The sequence below is a fragment of the Pelophylax lessonae genome, assembly GCF_965119305.1.
Source record: "Pelophylax lessonae genome assembly, chromosome: 6".
NCBI classification, from domain to species: Eukaryota; Metazoa; Chordata; class Amphibia; order Anura; family Ranidae; genus Pelophylax; species Pelophylax lessonae.
The window spans coordinates 53,975,201-53,992,889 of record NC_138773.1 but is presented as its reverse complement, the minus strand read 5'-3'; the positions used below and the strand labels follow the sequence as shown (position 1 = coordinate 53,992,889).

At 48.1% G+C, this 17,689-nt stretch overlaps 1 protein-coding gene across 1 annotated transcript in view; it reads right to left on the bottom strand.

Annotated features, from left to right (window-relative positions):
- The window catches only part of PRPSAP2 (phosphoribosyl pyrophosphate synthetase associated protein 2), a 116,597-nt gene extending 99,454 nt beyond the window's left edge, over positions 1 to 17,143 (bottom strand). The window contains exon 1 of the mRNA XM_082260619.1: positions 17,032 to 17,143. The gene's annotated coding sequence lies outside the window, so the exon portion shown is untranslated. The remainder of the gene's footprint in view (positions 1 to 17,031) is intronic.
- Between the last annotated feature and the right edge of the window lie 546 nt (positions 17,144 to 17,689).

Below are 17,689 nucleotides of genomic sequence, written 5' to 3'. Positions count from 1 at the left end.
GTCAGGAAGCCAGACTGATCTTATCACACGGTGCAACGTTCTACAGAATAGCTCAGGATTCTGTACTTCCTGCTCTCTTGTCATGACCCCACATTTCCTAAACAGATGATGACTCCGTGCTTTTTGAAGATTTTTAGTTTCGTGTGTTGCTGCGCTCCGATTGCACAATCTTCTTTGTATTTTTCTACAACTACGTGCCATGCGAGTGTGCTCAACATAATAAAAATTGAATTGAATGATGAAGTCTCTGATCATCTCTTGTGTCCTGTCTGCGGTCTCTGACCATCTCCTGTACCCTGTCTGCAGTCCCTGACCATATCTTTTATCTTGTGTGCACTCTGACCATCTCCTGTACCCTGTCTGCAGTCTGTAAACATCTCTTGTATCCTGTCTTGTATCCCTTCTGCAGTCCCTGACCATCTCTTGTATCCTTGTATCCAGTCTGCAGTCTCTGACCATCTCTTGTATCCTGTCTGCAGTCTCTGACCATCTCTTGTATCATGTCTGCAGTCTCTGACCATCTCTTGTATCCTGTCTGCAGTCTCTGACCATCTCCTGTATCATGTCTGCAGTCTCTGACCATCTCTTGTATCCTGTCTGCAGTCTCTGACCATCTCTTGTATCCTGTCTGCAGTCTCTGACCATCTCTTGTATCCTGTCTGCAGTCTCTGACCATCTCTTGTATCCTTGTATCCTGTCTGCAGTCTCGGACCATCTCTTGTGTCCTGCCTGTCTGCAGCCTCTGACTATATACTACTGTGTGTCTGCTGTCTCTGATAATGAATATTCACTGAATTTTACATGCAGCCCTTTGGTGATGTTGAGGGCCCCTCTTGAGGCTCCCCATAATATGAAAGTTAACCATCACTGCTATTAAAGTATACTAATGCTGAAGACGTTTACTTGGCTTCCTGATAATTTGATCACTGATCAGATGTCACAGTGGTTAGATATAATCAGGGCCTACAAGCTCTAGGATTGAGAACAGTGACTTGTCACAATGCTGGGGGCACCCAAATGAACTCGCTCCCAGCAGTGAACAATGCCGGCTGTTATAGCCTAGCACCGTGCTGTCACATATATGCATATGGATGGCAGGAGAAGGTTTATTTTGCCCTTGCGCTCCTCGAATGTTGGCAAATCTAAAGTAGACTGTCCAATCAGACTATGTGTATGGTCAGCGAAGAAGACATAAGAAACCTTTAGATTATAATACCTGTTAGATAGTGTACTCTTCAGATATGTCAGTTTTGGGTGGCATGTCCCCATAAGGCTCAACACCCAATCCCTCCAAACAATCTGCATGCAATAAACTTGAGATCTACCAAAACGATATAGTAGGAGGACCTACCTAATCTATCCAATCATGCAGGCCCCTTGCACTGGACAGTTGCTGACAGATCTAAAGGAGATAGTACAATCAGATTGTAACATGCGGGGTTAGCTACAAAGATCAAGATGGCCCCTTGGAATAACTGAAATCGTCATTGATGCTGTTAACTACATTAACGGTTCTCTTTTTAAAGATGAAGATGGCAGGTCAGTGCAGGATTAAGTACTTATATATCGAACGATCCTGAGTTCCATAATCCAAGCCCTGCAAGACTGTTGGGAATGCTGAATTACACGGGTGTCCGCTCAGAACTGAAAATATACCGGGTCCTTATTAGGGAGCTTAAAAGAAAATCACGTTATAGAAACATGTGAAGATGTGAGTAATTGGCAGCAGGAAACGACAAACACGGTGCTGGCAGGAAGGAAGTGTAACCAAGCAAATGAGACTCATTGATCAGTCACTTACACTTCTCACCACATCGAAGGGTTGAGATCAGCACCTTTTAAAAGAGAATTCTAGGCAAACTGCTAAGCAAACTCCTGAAACACATCAATTGGAAGTGTTCTTCCTCCCAAAATGTATGCAGTTCTGTTCAGTCAGTGTTGTGATTCAGGTACTCCTGCCATGACCCTGAAGGCAAAACTTTTTTTTTCTTTTCTTTTTAGTTTTAGGGCTCTTTCACATGGGCAATCCGATCAGATCCGCCTGTCAGTTTTTTAGGCGGATCTGATCGGATCCTCCATGCAGCTCTATGGGGCAGCAGGTGTCAGCGGAGACACCTCCGCTGACACCCGCTGCCATCCGCATCCGATCCTGTCCGTGAAATCTGGACGGATGGAAACCCTATTTTTCCATCCGTTCAGTAATCGGAGCGGATCTGATGAAAGCGGACAAGCGGTCCGCTCTCCTCCGATCCCCCATAGAGGGCAGCGGGTGCTGAGACACCTCCCTCTCCGCTCTGCAAGCGGAGACGGAGCTGTCATCCGCCCGGCTCAGCAGGGATCGTGGATCGATCCCCGCTGAGCAACACGGATCTGCCTACGGAGGCGGACCGTGTGAAAGAGCCCTTAGAGTGGGGAAGGGATAGACCCTCAGTTTTCATTACAGTCTGTGCCTGCATTGGGAGATTCACCTCTCCATTTTTACCGATAACCATTGTGATCATGAAAGGAAGTGAGGAGGAAAAAATTTCCTTTTCTCTGATGTTCATTGATGGACACAGCTCCAGATCTTTGACCATTGGGTTATGCTGCCCTCTACAGGAGGAGGACACTAGGCAGGAAAAAAAAAAAAAACTTACCATGCCTATAGGGCAGTACCAGGGGTTCTCCCACTTCCTGCTACAGGCACTCTTGTTTTTTTCTGCCTAGTCAGGAGTAAGAACCTAGTTCCTTGCTGGGATCTCTGGTTCTAGCATTTTTGTCTTCCTCTTTTTGTTTTCCTCTTTTATTATTTTCTGTTCCTGTGAGAACTACAATCAACTGCCGGACTGGACGACACAGTGGATATTCTAGATCCTCACGGTCTCCCCAGTCTGGCCAGCGAGCGTGACACGATCTCCACTCTAGGTCGGCCGCGACATAGCCCCACTGGACGGGGGCTGGCCGGCAAATTAAACATCATGCGAGGATGCTCAGACCTAGTCACAGCCTAAATCGCAGTGTATCTCTGGCCCAAAGCACTCCCAAGATGGTGCAGTGGTCTGCCTGGAGTAGTGCCTAACCAGTTTCCATGGTGTGTTAAGTAGTGTCCCCCCTTTCACTGGTGGCCTGTTGGGGGGGGGGGGGGGGACATGGGCGTCTCCCTGGGTTGGTCGGACCCTCCGAGTTCCCGTCCTATCCGCATGCATCCCCCCCTCATTCATCGGGGGCCTGCTGTGGACAACCCCCCAGTTGCCAAAACCTAGCTCCCCCCTCCTTTCCCCCCTAAGGGTGCCCACACAGGCCTGGCTGTTTTGGGGATGTGAGCGGGCGATGGGGGGGGGGGGGGGTGCCGTCAGCTGCTACAAATGCATTTTTTTGGGGGGAGGGGGGGATTGTCCTGGTGGGGGCTCCTGCCAGGACCCCCTTCCATTCCATTATTTTTCTGTGAGTCGTCTGGGGTCCCTGGAGCCGCGTGGGCCCGCGTGGATGGCTACTGTATCGATCGGTGTCTATGTTTGTGTAGTCTGGCAGCCATTTTCTTAAAGTTTCCCATTGAATAAAGTGACAGCCATGTTTTTAAAGCCTACAGAGCGGTGACTGTCGGTGGGCCTCTAGTGATAACTCCTTAGTTTCCTCTATCTTTCTGATCGCCGCACGGCGTGTAGCTGAACGCTCTGCTCTGTAAACGGGTTGGTGGTGGTGAGTCCCTGGGCGGGGTAAAAGGCTCTCCCTCTTCACTGCTATAGCAGCAACTCTGTGTGCTGGGACCTGTGGTGCCGCTTGTGCAGCGATGGGGATTTTTTTTAGCAGCGTTTTTTTTCTTCTATTCTGTTAAGGTAGTCCCTGGGTTAACCATGGAGCACCTGGAGCATGTTTCACCACCTGACCCCCTCTCAGAGGCAGTGGGGCCCGCTGGGGCCCAGTCCGCTTTGTCTGCTATGACGGCGGTCCTGGAGTCACTAGTGTCCAAGGTGGATATGGTCCTGCAAAACAGGACAGGCAAAAAGCATCCCCCGCCTTCACCTGCATCCTCTGTCTCCTCAGATTCTGAGGTTGACCGCCGAGGACACGAGTCACCCCCTACTGGGCCTGCGTCCACGCACCTTGAGTGCTCCGATAGTGAGGATGATTCCTCTTCAACTACAGCCGCGCACGAAAAGGCACTCACTAGTGGATGCACTGATTGTAGCAGTGCGGGAAACTTTAAAACTGGAGGACGCAGATCTGGAGCTTTGTCCATCAATGAACGAGAGAAAAAATCAACATTTTTGAGTTGTCCCCACAACAAGAGGTGAGGGGAAACCTTTCAATGGGGACACCTGTTCCGGGGACATTTGTGTAAGAGGAGAATTCCGTTTACTTTGGGAGATTTACACTAATTTCCTGTTGTGCCCTGGGAGAAGAAGAGAGGGGGAATTTTCGCAATGGCAGACAGCAAAATATAACCCGGCACAAGTTTTAAACTGGTTCTGAAGGCCCATGGTTTTTTACGTTCATGCATTCTGGGGTGATTAGAGTGGGTTGGGTTGCTTCGGGTGTGCAGTGGGCAGAGGGAGGGGAGGGGTTTTGGGGTTACCCTGGTGAAGGTGAGAATATACCCCTTATCTATGGGGAGGAGTTTTTTTTACATTTGCCATATATTTTGTAAAACATGTATATCCAATAAACTATCATTTTTAATGAAACAGGTAGCATTTGTAGGTGCATATTCCTTTGTGGTTGTTTTTGGTTTGGGGTTTTTTTTGGACACCCAACATTTGTATTTCTGTCCATCCAGTCCTGAGATCCACTTCTCAAGTCTTGCCCTGTAGTACAGCCAGCTCACTGACCTGACTTCTCACTGCTGCAGTTAAGCAATATAGAGCTCGGCCACCTCCCCGTCCTATGATTGGACAATAAAGGAGCACACTGATAAGGTTATATCTCTGCTCTTCACCTGTCAGCATGTTCCTTGTCAGCAAAAGTGCATGGAGGACACCTGATCACCCCTAATTACTGTCCCATCCTCTCCCAGTCTGAACTCTGTACAGGGTATTACAGGAGGCTGAGATTAAGGCTGGGCATACATGTTCAATTTTCTTGTACAATTTTCTGTTAGATTTACCACAAACCACATAATAGGAGGTCAAAGCTAAACAACACTTTTACTTGTATCCAATTAGGCAGGCCTTTGTACTACATAGTTGAAGGTAAATTGCAAGAAAATTGTATAATGTATGGCATTAGGTATTAGTCAGGTATTCACAATAGTTACATTTAACCGGTTGCCGACCGCCGCACGACTATATACTGCGGCGGTCAGCCCCGGCCAGGCAGAGTGACGTATGGATACGTCACTCGCCTGTCACTGACTTGAGAGCCAATTGCGGGCGGGCGCGCGGCCCGCCGAGGCGCACGCCCGCCGCGGCTCGTTCACTGACAAGTCAGTGCGTGTGACTGGCAGACCCGATGTCCGCCGGTCACACTACGATCGCTCCGATGAAGGGAGAAAGGCGGAGCGGCTTATGTAAACAAGCCGCCCATCATTCTCCCTGGTGTAAAAATGAAGATCAGACGGTTCTACTATGTAGGACCGTTGGTCTTTGTTTTTACACCAATAGCAATGTCCCTATACAGTTAGAATCACGCCCCTAGGACACACTTAACCCCTCCCTGTCCAATACAGTTAACCCCTTCCCTGCCAGTGTCATTTTTACAGTAACAGTGCATATGTATAGCACTGATTACTGCAGTAATGTCATTAGTAACCCCAAAAGTGTCAAAAATGTCAGTCAAGGGTCCGATCTGTCCGCCGCAATGTCGCAGTACCGAAAAAAAAAAAAAAAAAAAATGGCAGATCGCCGCCATTACGCGTTAAAAAAAAAACAACAAAAATGACAAAAATCTTTCCCTTTGTTAGTAAACGCGATAACTTTTGCGCAAACCAATAAAAATACGCTTTTTGCGATTTTTTTTACCAAACATATGTAGCATAAAACAAATTGGCCGAAAATGTTAAAAAATTTTGATTTTTACATTTTTTTGGGGGGGAATTTCATATAAAAAAAAATGTGAAAAATATTGTTATTTTTGCATAATTGACGCTCTTTTTTGTTTATAGCGCATGATCAAAAAAAAAAAAAAAAAAAAAAAAAAAAATCGCACAGGTGATCAAATACCACCAAAAGAAAGCTCTGTTTGTGGGGAAAAAAAGGACGTCAAATTCGTTTAGGTACAGCGTCGCGCGACCGCGCAATTGTCCGTTAAAGTCACGCAGTAAAAAAATAGCAAAAAACCCCCTGGTCTTTTAGCAGCCAAATCATCCAGGGCTTAAGTGGTTAAAGGGCACGTTCACCATTTTACAAAAATGATAAAGTTGAACTCCATATCCTGGTCACCCCTGCAGACCTCGCTGCACATAGTGGCCATGATGCCGAAGTAGCAGTCCATACACCGCAATGCACAGCCCTGGAGTAAGCATCTGTGATGCACATAATGCCAAGCTGGCCATTGGCCAGGGCAGCCATGCGACTGTGCTGACCAATAAGAAGGGTATCGGAGGCTTCTTTTTCCAGTAGGATGTCCCAGAAGAAAGAAGCGCTTCTCATTGGTCAGCACAGTCACATGGTCGTGCTGACCAATAAGTGCTTGCCACTGCAAGCATTATGAGGGATGCTCACTCCAGACCTGTATATTGGGATATAGAGACCACCACACCAGCAGCACGTGGCATCATAGACGCTATATGCAGCAGGGTGCAGAAGGGTAGCCAGGGTTTTTGGAGTTAGTTCATCTTCTCACATTTTGGGAAAAGGTGAACTTACCCTTTAAGATGTATTTAACTTTAACAGCATTTAACTTGCGCAACCCATTTTTTTTTTTTTATTTGCCTTGAGTGCGGCTTTATTTTTTTTTTGGGAAGCGGAGATCTCTTTGGAAACGGAGTACTGCTTTAGGAAAGAATTGATTGCACGCTAAAAAAATGTGAGGACTATTAAATTTAGTGCGCCTGTTATCTAGAAATCACAAAGCCAGGGTGACTTGAGATAAGCAGGCCTACTGCCAGGAATAATAATATCAGATGGCGGAGACCTCATTCATCAAAATGTCTGAAATAAGAAACCGGCCCGGAGTGCCTCATAGCAATGGAAGGAGAGCAGGAAGCGATCCTGTCCTGCTGGGATACATAGTAAAAGAATAAAGTCCTCCATAGATATTACAAGACAACTGGACAAGCAGCCAAAATCCAGCCAGCATTCACAGCAGCCACACAAAGGGGGAGATTTACTAAATCTGGTGCAGTTGTGCAAAGTAACCAAATCAGCTTCCAGCTTTTGGCCCCCATTCACACTGAACACGGCTTGGAAATCGTGCGACTTCAACTGAACTCGCACAATTTCAAAGCTGCATTTCAGTCCGACTTTGGGGGGCAACTTGAAAGACATCAGTGTGGGTTCATGCACTCATGTCTATTGAAGTTTCCCCCGCAGTCACCAAAAGTAGTGCGGAAACTACTTTTGGAAAACAAGGCAGCGCCACAAAGTCGGCATCACACCTATTGAGGCGCTCCAATTGCCAGCAATAGGCCGTGATTTCAAATGGCATGTCAAATTGCGCCGATGTCAACAGGGGCTTATTGTCAGAGCTTAAAGTGGTTGTAAGCCGACTCTTCGAACTTTTACCTATAGGTAAGCCTTTAATAAGGCTTACCTATAGCTACTGTAAATATCTCCTAAACTTGCACCGTTTAGGAGAAATTTACATTTCATGCAGCCGATGACGTTTCTTCAGAGCCCTGTGCTGTGACCGGTGGCTCCGGCGCGCAGGTGCGGGAGTGACATTACGTGGCTTCCGGCCAGTAGCATAGCCGGTGGGACGGGAGACCCAGGCGAGCCGCGGAAGGTGGCGGGAGGGGGAGGGGGGGGGGACGTCCCCTCTCGCTCCTTGTAATGACAGCCGAGCGGCTTCTCAGCCGCATCGGTTGTCATTACAAGACAGCCGACCCTCGTCTATGGACGCCGGGAACCGGGGTGATGCCTCTAGCTGCAGGCATCACTCCGGTTCAAGCATTTTCCCGAAATATCGGCAATATCAGTAACTTCCGGGGCCGTTTCCAATATATCGGGGAAAGTTACCGGGGTGATGCCTCTAGCTGCAGGCATCACTCCGGTTAAAGCACTTTCCCGAAATATCTGCAATATCGGTAACCTCCGGGGCCGATTCCGATATATCGGGGAAAGTGCAGATCAGCCCTCGATATATCAGCTTTGCCGATAATTGGTGGATCTCTAATACACACTATACAACTTTTGTTGTTTGATTTCCTTTGGATTCACCTTCAACTATGTAGTGCAAGGGCCTGCCTGATTGCAAACAAATTAAAAAAGTGTTTAGGTTTGACCTCATATTATGTGGTTTTGGTAAATCTAAAAGGAAAAAAATCTAAAGAAAATAGTATAGTGTGTGTAGCTTAAGAAAGAAAGAATTTCCTTAAAAAAAAAAATCAGTGGATGTGTATGGATTATTTTTGGAGAATAATGATATTCTTTAGTGTCAATTTAAAGCTGAACTCCGGAATTGACATTGTGCTGGATTACTAGGGGTTAAGTCCAATAAGGTGCATGCCACCTGATGAACTTCTCTCTTTCAGCCCACGTTCACATTGATTTGTTTTGACATGTCAAATCTGAGCCAATTGCCGGTAAAGGCACGTTGCGGTGCCGTACCAATTCCCAAAAGTAGTTTCTGCACTACTTTTGGCAACTTCGGGGGGGGCGATTTTAATAGATATCTGTGCATGAACCCGTGCAGATGTCTATGAAATCGCCCCCGAAGTCGGCCTGAAAATGCCGGTTTGAAATCGTGCAAGTTCATTTTATACCGGCATCAGTGTGAACCCAGGCTAAGAGAGAAGTGTGAGGTTTGGTATTTTTTCAGATTCATACTTACCTAGGTGGATGCTGCATCTGTTCCCTGTCACCTCGAACACTGAGAACCGAGTGATCAAACACCACCAATCGCTTGGTTCTCAGGGCTCCCTCAGCAGAGAGCTGGCAACTGTCAGTCACCTCTGTCTGCTCTGCCCCCCCCCCCCCCCCACCCTACTCCTCACTCACTAGAGCGCTGAACTGTGGAGGGGGCGGGATCGCCTAGCTCAGGCTCTCAGCCCTGAGCTGAGTGCCAGTCCAGGCATGTGGGCGGATCCTGACCATATAATCATTTTCCTTCCCAAGCCTGGACCGGCTCAGTGATGTCAGCCGACAGCGGGCTTTAGCCCACTGTCTGCTGAAAACGGGTCACAGAAATGCAGAATGGTTTGCACCCCTGTGATCCACAGAAGAAGCGTTTGCTGTACTTCTCTTTTAATATACAATCTTTATTTTTATTGAGAGCCAGGAGCATCGCTATTGCAATAGTTCTGGTACTCTGACACTGGACCTGCTGATCTCAGCTACTGAATCACACACAGCTACTGGGCCTGTCCCTCCCCTCCTTTAGCCCAATCACAGAGCACTTTTTATTATGTGAACTCATTCCCAAAATAGATAGGTTTCTATGAACAGCCAAGCAAAGAGGAGGGGTGGGCAGAACCGCTGCTATATCAGAGAGCAGTGTCTCTCCTGTTAAAGCCCAGGAAGTGTAGTGATAACTAATTCCCGATGCTACATTAAAAAAAAAGAGATAAGTCCACAAGGTGGCATGCACCTCGTTAGACTTAAAGTATTTGTTACCCCAGCATCTCAAAATGTGCCGGCCGTACCGTATACTTGAATTAAAAAGTATCCTGTTCTCTTTGCATTGCTTCCTTTGTGTGAAATCCCTGGCGTCCCCGCCAGTCCCTCTGCAATCCTGTTAAAAGCTGACCACACTAAGCAGAAGAACACAGCATGCCCAGTTCCCTAGCTGTGCTGGGAACTCACAGGCTGCTCTCCACTAATGATCATACTTGTCCTGACACCCCCCCCCCCCCACACACACACACAGCTTTTCACTGGGAAGATCAGTGTACTGTTGCTTCTCCTCCCCCAGCTCTAATGCAGGTGAGAACAGAGGAAATGGTGGTGCACCCCAAAGCAGTGCATATGCCCTAGTCTGTACTGCCCCACACAGCAGTAAACAAATGAGTGGTTCACTACCGCAAAGCAAACACCGTTTTTTTTTTTCCCTCCACGAATGAAGGAAGGCCTTATGAGGGGCCTAAACGCATGAATATTTAGAGTAGTTATAAAAGCAAAATGTTTTTTATTAGCCCTGTAATACGTTCATCCATAGCATTTCTCCCCGCCCCTAAACACCTACCTGATACCACTTACTGTACGATCCAATGCTGTCCCCACTGGCAGCTCCCCTCTCTCTCTCACTATTAAACCCTGTGGGGAGGGGGTCAGGAGCAGGGCTGTGAATGTCTATGAATGCACACAACCCAGCTCAGAAGTGCTCCCATAGCACACGGCTTTCTATGGGGGCACCTGAAGAAGGAGGAGGAGTGGACAGCCCTGAGGGGGGGGGGGGGGGTGACCAAGAAGGAGGTAAGGGGCTGCTCTGTGCAATACCACTGCACAGAGCAGGTAGGTATAAATCTTTTTTATTTTAATTTAAAAAATACATAACTTTAAAGCAAGAAGGAAGTGATCTGGGAAGTATATTTGTTTCTACTTCCCAGAATAATTTGTGTTGAAATAAACCAAAACACAGGAGGCTCATGTTAACATAGCCTAAGGCAAGGATCCTCAAACTACGGCCCTCCAGCAGTTGCAAAACTACACATCCCATGAGGCATTGAAAACCTCTGACATTCACAGACATGACTGGGCATGATGGGAATTGTAGTTCCTGAACAACTGGAGGGCCAAAGGTTGAAGACCCCTGGCCTAAGGCATCCAGACAGTTGAACACGTGTCAAAAATCGCCTCTGCCTTCGTTTATCTAATGCTCACCGTTCATTTTTTTTTCTTTAAAGTACAAAGAAAACCATGGCAGTCACCTTACAATAAAAGCACTTTCAGAGCCAACGGAGCAAAGCCCCGAGGTAGCAACAAGGTTATTATAGCAGACGTGGAGAGACCACAGATAAGAGCGGAGTGTGTGGCCGGCTGCTCTCAGGGCCGCTCATGTACAATAATCTTATCTAGATTGCACATTAATGACCCGCACTCTACTCCAACCAACTGCCTTCCCTGGACACCAGCTGCTGCGAGGAGTCCTATGAGTGACATCTAGAGCCACTGCTTCCATATCTGGAGGGGAGGGAGAGCCAGCAGTGACACCGTATATCTCTCATTACAGACAAATTATAAATATCCACCACATAAAATCACAACTAGGGGCAGACAGATATGAATGCCGTGTGTGCACAACCTTCACACTGGACTGTAGGAAAGTAACATAGCAGCTGCTGCTAAAGAAATTATTCTGAAAATGCTACTTGCATGGCTGTCACTGTGACCCTGTTTTCCAGTGGTTGTAAAGTTTTTGTATTGGGGGAGGGGGACACCAACACCACCTATTAGAACCACAGGAATGGGAATAGTGGAGCTCCTCCAATTGTTACTCAGGTAAGGAACCAATAACAGTGATAGTTTTCACTGTCTATACCGACCACCAACGTGATGAGGAGCATTCTTCCCACTGACCACCAATGTGATGAGGAGCATTCTTCCCACTGACCTCCAATGTAAGGGGCATTCTTCTCACTGACCTCCAATGTAAGGGGCATTCTTCCCACTGACCTCCAATGTAAGGGGCATTCTTCTCACTGACCTCCAATGTAAGGGACATTCTTCCCACTGACCACCAATGTAAGGGGAATTCTTCCCACTGACCTCCAATGTAAGGGACATTCTTCCCACTGACCTCCAATGTAAGGGGCATTCTTCCCACTGACCTCCAATGTAAGGGACATTCTTCCCACTGACCTCCAATGTAAGGGGCATTCTTCCCACTGACCACCAATGTAAGGGGAATTCTTCCCACTGACCTCCAATGTAAGGGGCATTCTTCCCACTGACCTCCAATGTAAGGGACATTCTTCCCACTGACCTCCAATGTAAGGGACATTCTTCCCACTGACCTCCAATGTAAGGGGCATTCTTCCCACTGACCTCCAATGTAAGGGACATTCTTCCCACTGACCTCCAATGTAAGGGACATTCTTCCCACTGACCTCCAATGTAAGGGACATTCTTCCCCCTGACCTCCAATGTAAGGAGCATTCTTCCCCCTGACCTCCAATGTAAGGAGCATTCTTCCCCCTGACCTCCAATGTAAGGAGCATTCTTCCCCCTGACCTCCAATGTAAGGAGCATTCTTCCCCCTGACCTCCAATGTAAGGAGCATTCTTCCCACTGACCTCCAATGTAAGGGGAATTCTTCCCACTGACCTCCAATGTAAGGAGCATTCTTCCCCCTGACCTCCAATGTAAGGAGCATTCTTCTCACTGACCTCCAATGTAAGGGGCATTCTTCCCCCTGACCTCCAATGTAAGGGGCATTCTTCCCCCTGACCTCCAATGTAAGGGGCATTCTTCCCCCTGACCTCCAATGTAAGGAGCATTCTTCTCACTGACCTCCAATGTAAGGGGCATTCTTCCCACTGATTACCAATGTAAGGGGCATTCTTCTCACTGACCTCCAATGTAAGGGGCATTCTTCCCCCTGACCTCCAATGTAAGGAGCATTCTTCCCACTGACCTCCAATGTAAGGAGCATTCTTCCCACTGACCTCCAATGTAAGGAGCATTCTTCCCACTGACCTCCAATGTAAGGAGCATTCTTCTCACTGACCTCCAATGTAAGGGGCATTCTTCCCACTGACCTCCAATGTAAGGAGCATTCTTCTCACTGACCACCAATGTAAGGGACATTCTTCCCCCTGACCTCCAATGTAAGGAGCATTCTTCCCACTGACCTCCAATGTAAGGAGCATTCTTCCCACTGACCTCCAATGTAAGGAGCATTCTTCCCACTGACCTCCAATGTAAGGGGCATTCTTCCCACTGACCTCCAATGTAAGGGGCATTCTTCCCACTGACCTCCAATGTAAGGGGCATTCTTCTCATTGACCTCCAATGTAAGGAGCATTCTTCTCACTGACCTCCAATGTAAGGGGCATTCTTCTCACTGACCTCCAATGTAAGGGACATTCTTCCCACTGACCTCCAATGTAAGGGACATTCTTCCCACTGACCTCCAATGTACGGGACATTCTTCCCACTGACCTCCAATGTAAGGAGCATTCTTCCCACTGACCACCAATGTAAGGAGCATTCTTCTCACTGACCTCCAATGTACGGGACATTCTTCCCACTGACCTCCAATGTAAGGAGCATTCTTCTCACTGACCTCCAATGTACGGGACATTCTTCCCACTGACCTCCAATGTAAGGAGCATTCTTCTCACTGACCTCCAATGTAAGGGGCATTCTTCCCACTGACCTCCAATGTACGGGGCATTCTTCTCACTGACCTCCAATGTAAGGGGCATTCTTCCCACTGACCACCAATGTAAGGGGAATTCTTCCCACTGACCTCCAATGTAAGGAGCATTCTTCCCACTGACCTCCAATGTAAGGGGCCTTCTTCCCACTGACCTCCAATGTAAGGGGCATTCTTCCCACTGACCTCCAATGTAAGGGGCATTCTTCCCACTGACCTCCAATGTACGGGGCATTCTTCTCACTGACCTCCAATGTAAGGGGCATTCTTCCCACTGACCACCAATGTAAGGGGAATTCTTCCCACTGACCTCCAATGTAAGGAGCATTCTTCCCACTGACCTCCAATGTAAGGGGCCTTCTTCCCACTGACCTCCAATGTAAGGGGCATTCTTCCCACTGACCTCCAATGTAAGGGGCATTCTTCTCACTGACCTCCAATGTAAGGAGCATTCTTCTCACTGACCTCCAATGTAAGGGGAATTCTTCCCACTGACCTCCAATGTAAGGAGCATTCTTCTCACTGACCTCCAATGTAAGGAGCATTCTTCTCACTGACCTCCAATGTAAGGGGCATTCTTCCCACTGACCTCCAATGTAAGAAGCATTCTTCTCACTGACCTCCAATGTAAGGGGAATTCTTCCCACTGACCTCCAATGTAAGGAGCATTCTTCTCACTGACCTCCAATGTACGGGGCATTCTTCTCACTGACCTCCAATGTAAGGAGCATTCTTCCCACTGACCTCCAATGTAAGGAGCATTCTTCTCACTGACCTCCAATGTAAGGAGCATTCTTCTCACTGACCTCCAATGTAAGGAGCATTCTTCTCACTGACCTCCAATGTAAGGAGCATTCTTCTCACTGACCTCCAATGTAAGGGGAATTCTTCTCACTGACCTCCAATGTAAGGGACATTCTTCCCACTGACCTCCAATGTAAGGGACATTCTTCTCACTGACCTCCAATGTAAGGGGCATTCTTCCCACTGACCTCCAATGTAAGGGGCATTCTTCCCACTGACCTCCAATGTAAGGGGCATTCTTCTCACTGACCTCCAATGTAAGGGGCATTCTTCTCACTGACCACCAATGTAAGGGGCATTCTTCCCTCTGACCACCAATGTAAGGGGCATTCTTCTCACTGACCACCAATGTATTGAGCATTGGACCACTGTTCCCTAATGCATGGGGGCCCTACAATGACCAACACGGAAACGGCCATTTTTCTCATGGGCCACCATTGTAATGTGCTGTTATTTCCACTGACCGCCAGTACAAAGAAGCCCCTCCCTCTCTGGCCACCAATGTGGTGCGGCGAATGTACCATGAGCTGTGGATATGATTTTACACAGGGCCTCCAGGAGACCAGGCTATTATTTCAAGGGTTCCTCTGTTCTAAAATGATTGAGAAAGGCTGTTCTAGGTTACAGCCCATCCAAAATCAAGGGCAAAGCTAAGACAATGTGTGATAACCAGTCCTTAGATGTGGTGGCTAAAGTGGTTTTCTTCCTTTTAAAGTTATTTTTTTTTTAAAGTCTACATCACCTTGTATTCACAAATGGCCCCTCACCCACCTACTATCCAGGTCCAACCCTGCTTAGCTTTTTTTTTTTAATTTTACCTGGTGATCCCGCCAGTAACACACTTCCTGTTGTCACTCTGGGCTGCTCTTCTGATTTGGGCTACAAAAACCTCCCCTTCTCATCGTCTCTAACAAGGGGGGGGGGGGGCAGTGTTCTGTAGCCTACTGAGATTTTCCATCAGGATCAACAGGTATCAAACTGACATAACAAAGTGTTTTCAGTGGAATATTGAACAGACCAATAGGCAGAAAATAGAAGTTCATTATTAGACTGTACATACACTATAGAATAGCACCGGAGGGGAAATATTTTATTCCTGTATCTCGGTATGGTGTAATCACAGGACAGGAATTTTAGTAATACACGAATTTCATCTTTTTTACATTTTCACTTTTATTTCTCTTCACATTTACATGCAGGCCAAGCTGTCCAGAGAAATGTGAGCTCTACAGGGCTCAGGACAATCTATACGTCACTGCTGAGGGTGCAATTAAAAGTCATGTTTGATATGAGACATATGAAGGGTCACAGCGACCAATGAGAAAAGAGATACCGACATACGTGGGGTCACGGCGACCAATGAGAAAAGAGATACCGGCATACGTGGTATAAGAAGACGTCCCCACAATGACAGCGCACCTCATACCCGTGACATGGGGCACCGCAGCGCCTCCTATATCCCTGTCTGATTGACACAACAATAATATACCACGGCTGTGCCAGGATCGCTCTTATCACACATGTCCCACGCAACGACTGTGCCCGTTACATACATTACATGCCACAGTTCTGCCTGCCACATGGTTTCCATTAGGAAAGTCCCATGTCATAAACATGCCCATCAAATGCCATGGCTGTGCCCATTACCCACATCAAATGCCATGGCTGTGCCCATCACACAAGACACAACAATTCTCATCAAGCACATCCTATGTCATCACTATGCCCATCTCACATCCAACGTCACACACCAAAGCTATACCCATCACACGCCCGTATCCATCACACTCCACAACAGGACCAATCACACCTCATTATTGTACCAATCACATGCCACAACTGTGCCCATCACATGCCATTATTGTACCAATCACATGCCACAACTGTGCCCATCACATGCCATTATTGTACCAATCACATGCCACAACGGTGCCCATCACATGGCATTATTGTACCAATCACACACCAAGGCTGTACCAATCACACGCCATTATTGTACCAATCACATGCCACGACGGTGCCCATCACACGCCATTATTGTAACAATCACACGCCAAGACTGTGCCCATCACACGCCATTATTGTAACAATCACACGCCAAGACTGTGCCCATCACACGCCATTATTGTACCAATCACACGCCACAACTGTGCCCATCACATGCCATTATGGTACCAATCACACGCTATTTTTGTAACAATCACACGCCACAACTGTGCCTATCACATGGCATTATTGTACCAATCACACGCCAAGGCTGTACCAATCTTACGCTACGACCGTGCCAATCACACGCCATTATTATACCAATCACATGCCACGACGGTGCCCATCACACGCCAATATTGTACCAATCACACGCATTGGCTGTACCAATTACGTCACGACTGTGCCCATCACAAGCATTATTGTACCAATCACACGCCACAGCTGTACCAGCCGAACACCACGACTGTGCCATTCGCATGCCATGGCTGTGTCCATCACACACCTTGACCCTGCCAATCACACGCCACGACACAGCTTGTCCCATGCCATCACTGTAGCCATCACACTGGTTCTGACCAATCATGTCTCCTGACTGTGCCCATCACACACCATCATAGCGGTCCCAGTACAATGCCACCTGTCACACCTGTACACAGGTCACATGACACCCCGCCAGGACATGCCCGGGTACAGTCACCTGACCCGCTGCCCCCCGCCCCCTCACACACCGTGCCATGACACGGCTCCCCGGCACCTGACATCACATGGCCGTCACATGACCCCCCTTCCCGGACACACTCCTCCCCCCATGTATGAGTCCCGGTGTGTCCGGTGTATGACACTTACCTCCAGCACGCGGCCGTCCCTCCTCCCCGGTGCCGGTCCCGGTGTCTCCGCTCCTCTCTCTCTCTCTATCACACACTGAAAATGGCGGCGCTGCCACAGCCTGGGGAGTGCCGATCTCATGGATGCAACTCAGACGGTTCCCCCTCCCCCCGCCCCTCTGCCACTGACGTCACCGCTGCCAGGGACTCTCAATGGAAGGGAAGCCGAGAGACGTGGATGGCCGAGCGCATCGATGCATCATCAGCACCAGCGGGGAGGGATGGCCGAGAACAAAGGGGGAGCGCCGGCTGCTGCGGGTTCATAGACACGGAGGGGGGACAATGGCCGCTGTGTCATTATTTATTGGAAGCCGTCCGACACTGAGCTGACCCTGTGTCTTCTCACAGTCTGAGGCACTGTCACCCCGGGGCACTGGGATAAGCCTGCTCAATCTGGGTGCACTTATTAAAGTTTCAAAGAGGAGAAAACTTTATAGACTGAGAGAAGGAGAACAACGGACATTCCTGGCTTCCCAGGCGGGAAATGTCACACTGACTCCTATATATTACAGGACCATTCACTGCCAACCACCATCACACCCACATCATATGTACCACACCATGACCACACCCACATCATATGTCCCACACCATGACCACACCCACATCATATGTACCAC